Below are 11,713 nucleotides of genomic sequence, written 5' to 3'. Positions count from 1 at the left end.
ATAATAAAATCAGTAAAACTCTCCCCCTGAATACTCTTGCTTCATTAAGTTGTATACATTGATTTTTGCCTCATTTATTCTTGATGTTCAATTAATTTAAAGAATTTTGAATATCGAAATTTAATTATTTTTGTATAAAGTTTTCACCAGAATTTCTAGAATGCATTTTAACTTATTTAATTTAGAAAATACTTTAAGTTTCATATAAAAATTAAATTATGATTTATAATTCTGATTTATTACAACCATGTTTTTAACTTTTTTCTTTTTTAACTTTTTTTTTATTGTTGTTCAAGTACAGTTGTCCCCATTTTCCCCCCACTACTCCCTCCCACCCTAGCCATCCCCACTTCCCACTAATTTCGGACTAAGAAGGAAATCTGTTGAATCTTTAGGCTATTTTTTCAAAACTAAAAAGATATTTATTTTCAAAATTGCCTTGATTATTTCTATTTTAACATCTTTGAATATCAAATGTTAAAACACTACCTATCTTAGACCTGGCTGTGTGTCTGAGTTGGTTAGAGTGTTTTCATGTACACCAAAGGGTTGCTGGTTCCACCCCTACTCAGGGCTCAGAAGGGAGGCCAGTAGTCGATGTTTCTCTCTAACACTGATCTCTCTCTCTTTCTGTGCCCCCAACCTCTCTCTCTAAAATCAATAAATACATATTCTCAAATGAGGATTAGAAAACAATAAAAACTACAACAAATAAAAACACTACCCATCTTTCAACTTTCTATACATTTGTTTTATTTGAAAAGCTTTTAAAGTAAATGCTCATCCAGAATGATAGGTGAATTCAACATTTTACTGTACTAGTTTTCCACTAAATATTGCTGTATTTTTTAGCTAATGTAAAAAGAAGTATTTTTTCTTCCATTAGATAAAAAATTTAAAAATTTTGTTTTCCTGCCTTCTATTCACTAAACTGTGAATAATGTAAAAAAGCACTTTAAGAGTAAATCTATTTGTTTTTCTTGAAAGTATACTGCAAACTCAATATTTTTATGCTAGTCAGGTCTGCTTCGTGGTTGATGTCTTGGGATGTCACGACCACACTAGCTGGCCCAGTACCACACATTGATGGCAGAATTCCATATGAGATGTGATAGTTTGGGGGGGAAACACTAAAAATTTTTTACACAAACCCACAAAATTCACCAAATACCCTCTAAACATGTTTTAATTCTAATTTCAAAGTGTTGGTTTCATCGCATATACATAGCATTGTGCTTATCACTGAAGGAACTCAAAGATAAATCCTTAATTTTATCTTAAAGGTTTTACATATCTCACTAATTTATTGTGTCTTTGAGCCCTCTGAATAGCGAGGGGCAAGTGATATATCACCCATTTGATGGACGAGCAAACTCGTACTTTAAAACAGAACTTCTCAAAGTGAGGCCAGGGGACCACTTTCATTCCTTAGCTGTTGATGAACAGTCTAAAGGGAGATATACATTAACTGAGAGTAAGTGTTCAGAAACTTTAGAGCAATTTGTCAGAGTAACTGTGTATCTATTGAATTAACAATAAAAATGGGGTTTGTATTTCCTATGCCTTCCAAAATTTTTCCAGTAATTATATTTTTTACTGTATTTTACAAAAGTCTTGGTTTGTGGTGAATGGAAAACTGTTACTCCCCCAGAGAATTTAAGCAGCACTGACCTGGAAGGTTAGCAAATATAACCAATGGTGTTATTCAGTTATTCACACTGCTGAGCTACTCCAGAACAACATATAGGTTGTAAATTAAAGAAATACTCAGGGAAACACCAGAAAATTGAGATTTACTTGGTTTTATATAGAGCTTGGACATATGTATTTGCAAAACAAAACAAAAGAAAACAAACAAAAATCCTCCAATGCAAGATAAACAACCAATGCAAGATATGCAATGTATGAATCTAGAGTTTAGGTTCTAGAATCATCTAGTTCTGTTCTACTTCATGTTCCATATAAGAGGTAATGATGATCACCAAGCAAATTTTACTTCTTCATAAGTGAGCTTCCATGAAGGCTCAAACTTGAAGGAATGATATTTAGCAGATGGAGGCTCTATCAGTGATGATGTTGGTAATCACTGTGGTAACAGTTACCATGGTAAAGAAACATCTCCAGCAATGGCTGGCATAGTGTAAAAAAGGCAATGCAGAAAATGTGATTGCTTTTGTCACTGCTTTGTGAGTGTCATGTTCAGATCTAGGGAGGCATGCTTCCATTACCTTCCTCTTAATTCTGGCACATTCTTTCATAGTTATTTGGTTTGGTTTCACAGTAAACCCCAATGAAAGTATCCACAAACCCAGCTTGAAGAGTCATACTCAGTAATTTTAAATTCTTTATCATCCAGCCTAGTTCAAGTTCCAAGAAAATAATTTGAAAGTCAGAAGCTCTACTAATTTCATAAGAAATTTTCACAGGAAGCAGAATGTAACTGAAAATAATCTAAAAGTCTAGCATTTTCATATAAAATTTTCACTCCATCAAAGATTAAAATAGTTGTATGTGTGATGGCAAAATTCCCAAAGATTTATTACTGTTTACTTAAACTGAACAGCATTTCAGAAAGCTTGAATGAAAGAAAATGAAATGAAATTATTGCATTCCATATTTCTTTATTACAAATTTAAAATAAAAATGAAATAAGTCATTGCTTAATCCAATTATTTTATTTTAATAAGGGAAGTAAAAATTATTCTCAATTTCTTAGGGAAGGAACTAACAATATAAATCTTCTTGGCCAGTGTTTAAAAGCTATGTGCAAAATGAAACAACACAGGCCACTGCTGATCACTCCATGACTCAGCATTGGAGATGCTGCTCCATGACTGAGCTTTGGAGATGCCTCAAAAGTTTTAGGAAGGTTAAGGAATCCAAGCGACTAGCATAAACAGTGAATTTCTGGCAATTTACTTGCAGTTATTCTAAAGAAGGGCTGGTTAACAGGTCAAGAATGGAAAAAATTTTTTTAGTGTGCTCATTTTCTCTTCTCTACATTGTCCTGAATAAATGAGTAGTATCCTTATCTCCATCACAAGTCAAAAAGAAAAAGAAAGTGAAGAAAAGCAACCCAACATCAGTGTGAACATAATGCAAATTCCTGCCAGAGAGAAAAAATTAGGTCCTGTCAAATGGTCTAGCTACTGGGTATTCTCTTATTTAATCCTCTAATCACATACTCACTGGCAGCTGATTTAACCAGAAAGTATTAAAATACAAAAAAGTGGCTATTATAAATCAACAGTGCCAGAAAATTCCATGAAAGAAAAGAATACTTTGCAGGAACAGAGGTCTAACAGAAAGAGATTGAAGCATTCAAAGGCCTTTGTCCCGAGGTGGCGCCCCATCCAACTGACTGAATTTAAATTAGAGACAGAGATTACGGTGTGGGCACTCAGTCCTCGCTGCAGAACACTACCTGTGCCTTAGAGCAGGATCCCACTTCACTGCTTGGAGACATGCCTCCAACAATTACTCCTCTTTCCTGCATCATCCTTTTTTTTTTTGTTCCCAGTAGGAACATTACCATAAACATTCAGAAGATGATATTTTTTCCCATCTTAAATAAAATTAAAAGCATATTCTATAACAGTTTCAGGTCCAATTCTCTTTCAGTTCAGAGCGAAAGTTCTAGAGGGAGCTAGCATAACTTCCAGTCTACATCCTTCCTCTCATTCCCACTTAAATCCATTTCAATCAGAGTTCACCTTTTCCACTTCTCTGAAATTGCTCTCATCAACTTCACCCTTTCAACAATATTCTCCTTTGATGAAAAATCTAACAGCCAGTCTTCAGTCTTCATCTTATGTGGTTTAATAGCAGCATATGACCAAACCCCAGTTTGTGGCTGAATGTCTAACTCACTGGTCTCTCTCCAAACTCCTCTGCTGCTACCAACTGTTCTCCAAGACTTTTCAATATTAGAGTGCTCCCAGTTATTAGTCTCTGATGCTCTTTGGCTTTACATTTATGCTTACTTCGATGGCAAATCATTGGACTTCAGAGTTTAAATATGATCTATCTGTGACCACACTCCAATTCACACCATCAGAATACATCTCCCTCCCAAACTACAAATACTTGTATAGACAACTAACTTGAGCTTTCTTAAGATCTTGGTAGATGTCTCAATCTTAGCATGTCTAAAACTCAACACTTGATTGCCCCAAAACTCCTTATTCTCTAATATTTCCCAACTCTATTGATTTTTACCCCCTCTTTCCACTTAATCCTCTCTTAATAATCACACATGCAATCTACTAGTGTCTATCCAAAAATCTAACCACTTTCCATGTGTCTACTGAGAGCCCTCTAGTCACAGTCACCCTCACTTGTCTCAATGGTCTCCTGACTTCTATTCTTAGACCGTAACAATTTATTCTCCACAAAAAACTTATTTTCAAAATTTAAGTCGTTTTATGTCATTCTGCTAATCAGAAGTCTAAAACAGCTCCCCATTCACTCGGAATAAAATGAATGCTTTTACAAGGCTACATGGCTTTGAAAGCTCTGTGGTGCCTTGACTTCTTCACCTAACAATGCTTACTAGTTCATTCTGTGCTGGCCACTCTGCCATTCCTGCTATTTCCTGAGTGAGGCAGGTGCATTCCTGACTGAAGGCCTTTGCCACAGGTTCTCCATCTGCCTAGGCTATCCAGTGGTCTCCCTTGCCCTGGATTCCCTTTTTTATGTTTGTTACCCATTGCCAACCTCCATCCAAAGATATTAAATGAAAAATTTTAGAAATGAATAATTTATAAGTTTTCAATTGTGTGCCATTATGAGTGGTATAATGAACTCTCACACAGTTCCACTCTGTCCCACCTGGGATATAAGTCATCCTTTTGCCCAGCATCTAAAAGCTGTATATGTTACCTGACCATTAGTCACTTAGTAACCATCTCAGATATCAGGTTGACTGTTATCGTGTCCTACTGCTTGTGTTCAAGTAATCCTTATTATACCTAACAATGGTGACAAAGTGCAAGAGTAGTGATGATGGCAATTCAGAAAAGAAGCCATAAAGAGGTTCCTTTAGGTGAAAAGGTGAGTACAGTAAAATAAGATATTTTGAGAGACAGACCACATTCACACAGCTTTAAGTAGAGTATATTATTATAATTGTTTCATCTTATTAGTTTTTATTGTTAAACTCTTACTGTGCATATGTATAAATTAAGCTTTATCATATGAATGCATGTATTATAAGGTAGAATAGACACAGAATGGGGCAAAAAGTAGGTTTCCAGTTGTCCTTATGGAAAATAGTACCATAATTAATAAATAAATACTAATATAATAATAAACTTGTATTTCACTTATTCACAACTGTAAACCTACTTTTGCCACACCATGTACATGGGCTTTGGTACTAGCCTTCATTTCGGGCATCCACTATGGATCTGGGACCACATCTCCTGTGGATTAGCAGGGAATACCATACTTTCCCTAAGTGCACCTTCTGTCTGCAACCTTTTACCCTTAGATAGTCATGTGTTATACTTTTCCCTGTCTTCAAGTCTCTACTAAACTCAAACCATCCTGCATCATTTATATTTGTAACTGGTACCATACCCACATCAGTGGCATTTGTGTGCAAAAAAAATAAAAAAAATTAAACCTCAAATTAGAACTCTAAGTTAATAAAAAATCATCTTCAAAATCAAAAAAGTATTTTTAGGTAAATATAAAAGGTGTTTTCTTTTATTAGTTTCTATAACAGATCACTTAATAGTCAAAGAAAAAATAACAACAATGTATTGCAAATTTTTAAATATCTAGAAGTAAAGTGAGTTTAAATTCTAGTACAAAAGACATGTGCTATGCTAAATTTTGTGTGTCAATTTGACTGGTCACAAAGTGCACAGATTAAACATTATTTCTGGATATATCTGTGAGGCTGTTTCTGGATGAGATTAGCCTTTGAATCAGTGCACTAGGTACAGTAGAGAGCCCTCCCTAATGTGGGTGAATAACATCTAGTCCATTCTGAGAAGAACGAAAGGCAGAGGAAAAAGGAATTCACCCTTTCTTCCCCTGCCTCTCTGCTTCAGGGCTGGAACATCCCATCTCATCTCATTTCACATCTTTTTTTCTGACCTTTAGGTCTCAGACTGAATTACACCACTGGCTTCCCTGGGTCACCAGCTTGCAGGCAGCAGATTATGATGCATTTTGGCATCTATTATCGTATGAGCCAATTCCTCATAAGGTCCCTTTCTCTGTGTTTCTCTAGAAAACCCTAACTACTACAATGGGATGTGGGAAAATGCCCTTCTATTATTTTCAGAGTCTTAAGTGATATGTAAAGTATATAATACAGTATTTTCTGAGAGACTATAATCAGTTAAAAGATGCATATGGTAAACTCCAAGGCTACACTCTCAATAAAGTCACCACTAACCACATGTAGCTACATAAATTTAATTTAAATTAATTAGATTAACTTATGCTTTTAGTTTCTTTATTGCACAATTGCTCAATAGCCTGTTGCACACATGTCTAGTGGCTACTGAACTGGACAGCATGCATCTGAAACATTTCCATACTCATTGAGTGTTGTCATAAATAGCACTGCCTTAGAGAATCCACTTTTAAAAAAAGGAAACAGAAAGAGCCCTGGACAGTGTGGATCAGTTGGGTAAACCATCATCCTGCATCTGAAAGGTTAAGGGTTCAATTCCTGGTGAGGACACAAACCTGGGTTGTGAGTTCCATCTCCTGTCCAGGTACATATAGAAGGCAACCAATCTATGTCTCTCTCTCTCCCTTTCTCTCTGAAAACAATGAAAAAATGTCCTCCAGTGAAGATTTAAAAAAGAAACATATAAATAATAAACAAATAGAGATAACAAAATGAATACTAAGAATTACTTGATCCAAAAGATGGCAGGGAAAGGGAAAAAATAACAAAAAAGACATGAAATAAAGATAAACATAATGGGCCATGAAACAAATTTTAATAAATTGAAACTACACTAAATTATATATATTATGTTTTCTGATCAGAATAGAATTATATTAATCAATAAGCCATTAATTTTTACATATTCAGAAACTTAAAAATATATAAATAATACTTAAGGGAGACATGAATATGTAAATTAAACAATATTTGTATTATATTACAATGAAAACCCAGTAGTATATCAAAATTTGTGCAGTGCACTTAAAGCATTTCTAGAGGAATAGTTATAGCTTTACATGTTTATATGAGGAAACAAGTATAGTCTAAAATCAGTAACCTAAGTTTTCACCATAAAAATATAGAAAAAGAAGAAAAAATTATATCCAAACTAAGTAGAAAAAAAGGAAACATTAAAAATAAGAATATAAATCAATGAAACATAAAGTACACAATCAATAAAGAAAATAAATGGAACCAAAGTGGTTGTATTAAAGAGACCAATAAAGTTTACCTTCAGCCTGATTGACCAAATGGTAAAAGGAATAAAAGCAAATTAGCAAAATTAGGAAAAAAAGCCATGTCACCCCTTAAGATCCTAGAGCCATTTAATATATACAATATAATATTTCTGCCTATAAATTTGACAATATAATTGAAGTGGACAAATACCTTGAAATTGCAAATTATCAAAACTGACACAAGAAACATTAGAAAAATCTGAGTAGCTATAATGGAACCTTTGAGACACAATAAAGGATATAAGCATTTGACCTGCTCTAAGTTATATTGTTTAACTTATTGCCCAGAGTGTCAACCAACAAATAGGACATGTGCTCATGTAGACAGAAAACCCCACCTGAATTAAGAAATCACAAGAACTAATAAAAGTGTTCATAAAATTTGCCAGATATGAGATTTCCTCTGAAAAAAAATATAGGGGGCATACCCTCAAATAATAACTAGAAAGTGGGGAATAATTTCAGGTAGCAACTAATTAACTTAACCAAAAATATGTAATACCCTTTTTTAGTATAATTTTAAAAAAACTATTAAATATGGATTTTACAGAATCTGGTTAAATAGGGGTATGTCAAGTTCATATATGGAAAACTTAATTTTTAAAAAGTATGTTAATTTTGGTCAGGCTGAACTATAAATTTAGTGCAATTTCAATTCAAATGCAAAGATTTATTGTCATATTTCATGAAACTGATACTGAAATTCATACAGAAGAAATATATAAACAAATACCAAAGAAAAATATGAAAGGATAACAAAAGAGGGAGTAGGGCCCCTATGAATCCTTCGTTTTGCCCTGCATCAATGTAGCAATACTTATATATGCAACAACAGGCAAATAAGTTAATAAAAAATGTAAAAGTCACAAATACATTTATCTTCTATATCATTACTGTACTTTCCATTATCTGAGTTATTTTTTACTAATTTCATTAATTTCACTCCTCCACTAGAAAATACGTTCAGTTAGCGTGCAGACTTTGACACTGGCCCGTATGCTTCACACTCACCCCAGCACTTATTAGCTATTTGCTGAATGAAACAATAAATATCATTAAGGTATCTGATAAAGTTTGAACCACAAATCAGTAGAAGACTTTGGGGAAGCTACTCGCCATGTATATATTTATACATATTTTATATAAAACTACAAAGTGTCAACTACACAATTCATATCATATACTAAAGTGAATTACAGGTAGATTTAAGGACTAAATATCAAAGGTAAAAGCTGAAAAACTAATAGGGAAAAAATGAAATAGTATCTTTATTATTTTGGGATAAGAAAAGAACTTCTTAGGGAAGAATCCAATAAAGTTAATACTTTAACAAAATCATCTAAATAACTAAATAGAAATTCGGAGACAATAATATGCACATGATTCCTATTAAAGATATACAATAGAAAATTAACATGTTTCGATTTAAATTTATATTTTTCATTAGTATCCATTCATTTTGGAGTAACTTAAAATTTAACATACACAGGTTTCCGCACAGAATATCTAATACAGTGTTCTTAAATGAGATAATTGAAATGATTGTTTTGCTTTCTCTTGATATTTATCCTCAATTCTATATTATTATTAAAAAACTAGTTATTATTCAAGTATATCCCAAAATAAAAGAACAGAAAAAGGAATAAGAACATAAAGGAAAGAGGAGAAAGAGGAGTAAAGAAAAGGGGAAGGAAAGGAGGACCTTTCTTCTAGCTACATATAACCATGGGGATATAGTCAAGCCAATGGAATGAGAAAGGACATAACATGAGCAACTTCTGGGTCAAGCCCTTAAAAGGAGGGAATATTCTTCTGTGACCTCTTTCCTTTCCCATGCTGTAGACTTGTTAGACTGTGAGCTCTTTGGATCATGCATATGAGAAAAACACTCCCCAAAGGGGAAATATATACAGGATAGAAAGACCACAGCCACCAAATCATTTGGAACTTTGAAATGAAAAAAAAAGTCTCCATTTTGTTTATGAGCAACTGAATAATGTGCAACCAACTCTGAAGCTTTAGTTTACACAAAGATTACATTAAATTACTAAAATAATTGCTCGGATTTTAGAAATCTGATTATACATATTTTTCTTTTTTATGTAGTAATCTATTATGGTTGGTGATATTTCCTTTCATTAAATATTATAAGTATTACACATAATGAGATTTTCTATTTAAAGCTTTCATAGGGAATCTTAGGAATGTAAAGATGCTTATTTGCTCACCTAATTTTAGTAACCACAGTCAAATTGCTCTGGTTGCAAGAGAAGCCAGTGTGACAGCTAAAAGAGGTGATATATAATAATGCTGACTTCCTTCATGCTTTCATGGAAAGAATGCAAATCAATAAGTAGAGAACAGGGTGTATAAGTTTTTAAAAGAAAGTAGGATAAAAGGGGTTTGTAACTATAATTTAGAGAACTTGATTATGACGGACCTTTTCTACTAAGCAATATTCCATTGAATAACAATGTCAGGGTAACATTATCTTGTTAGTACTGTCTCCATTAGAATATATGTTAGCAAAAAAGGTAAAGTTCAAATTCTAGAAAAGTATTTTGCAAACACTGAAGTTTGAATGAGTACAGGACATGACCTAGCATAGCAGTCAAGGCAATACATTCTCTTTAGACTGTCGTGTGAATGGTACATTACTTTGAATTTCTCATTTTTTCTAGAAAAACAAATAATTACACTGAAACAAAGGTTTGTATTTTTAGTATAGGCTTATTTAACCAATAAATAATGCACAGAAGTATAAATAGCAGTATCCCAATTGCATACTTAATTTTTTATCTGATAAATCTTCAAGTTTATGTCTTTGAATGTTTTTATTATAAGCTTGACATTCCATGTTAATATTTTTATTTTCATACCAAGTAAAGATAGTAAGGGGCATAATTTCACTAGAATGAACTAGTAATTGAAACGATCACACTATTAATAACAAATTTTAAAATAAGAGCAGTTAACAAGTTTGTAAACCCAAATACAAATGTTTTGAAGAAAAAAATATAAAATATATAACAAAGAATAAAATTTTTCACCAACTCAACTATCACTCGTAGTCTCCCTACTGAATCTTTTGTGCTTATACAAATTAATCTTACATAACAAATAGGGTTTAAGGAATTAATATTTCAATAAAGTTTAAGTTATATGTAAGATAATAACCTTCAAATTTTATCTCTTCAAGTAATAATGATTTGATTTATTTTTTATCATATAGAGAGGAGGGTATTGGGAGACTATTCATGTCAAACATTCACTTATTACTATATTCTGTACACTTCAGAATCAATCAGGAAGAATAATTTCTAGGTGATAAATATAATGTAAAGCAAAATGTAGCAGACCAAAAGTTGGAGGATGTTTTCTTTTCTGTGGCTGAGTGTTCTCCTTTTCTCGTCTCTGTGAAGACCAGGAAAAGTCTGCCCCTGAACTAATTACTGCGGTACAGCTCATCTGAGCAGCTACCATCCACATGAAGAAGCAACACGACTGAATATTGAGTCCTGTTTCAGGAGGCTGAAGGAATTCCTCAGTTAGAAGAATTGAAGGTGGTTGGATAGAGAGTTTTTCTAATGTAAACTGTATATTCCGAATTTACAGTCAGAGCGTGGAGATAAATGAACCAGCCAAGGCTCCTCAGAGAGCCTGTGACCCAGTGTGACCCACCCCCCACCCAGTGATTACCCTTTCTCCCAGCCTCTTCCTGGGCTGCCAGAGGTGACCTCTTGCACTTCCTCAAACTTAACAGGTAGATTCCTGACTCAAGGAAGGCATTTGCACTTGAACTTTGTCTAACTTGGATACTTGATCCCCATATAACCAGGTGGCTCTCTCCCTCAGTTCCTGTAATGTCACCTGCTATTTAGTGAGTGAGGCAAAGAGAAAGATCATTATTTTGTACTAGTTTTTCCCCAGGCCCGAACCTAGTACTTGCTATACTTGGCTTCATCAGAGTTTGTGCAGAAAGGAAGCAGGAAAAAACAGTAATAAATAAGATTGTTCCTTCCCCAAAAAACACCTCCTAAATTTTGGCTTACTACCTTGCTGAAGAAAAAGTGCAGGTCTAATGTTCTTTGATCTGATAAACCTATGGCAGCATTCATTCTCCTTGCAGCTGAGTTGGTCAGTAGAAGGCAAAAAGAGGCTGATAACCCAATCCCCTTAATTCAGACATTAATTTTCATGCTCAACTAACTCTCCTTATCCTGATTAAGTTGACAATAACATAAGAGGTCTGTGCAGAAGGTATCCATCCACATAATATGAA

This window comes from Artibeus jamaicensis, unplaced genomic scaffold (genome assembly GCF_021234435.1).
Source record: "Artibeus jamaicensis isolate MK-2021 breed Jamaican fruit bat unplaced genomic scaffold, CSHL_Jam_final contig_415, whole genome shotgun sequence".
Classification (NCBI taxonomy): Eukaryota; Metazoa; Chordata; class Mammalia; order Chiroptera; family Phyllostomidae; genus Artibeus; species Artibeus jamaicensis.
This window is presented reverse-complemented; position numbering follows the sequence as displayed.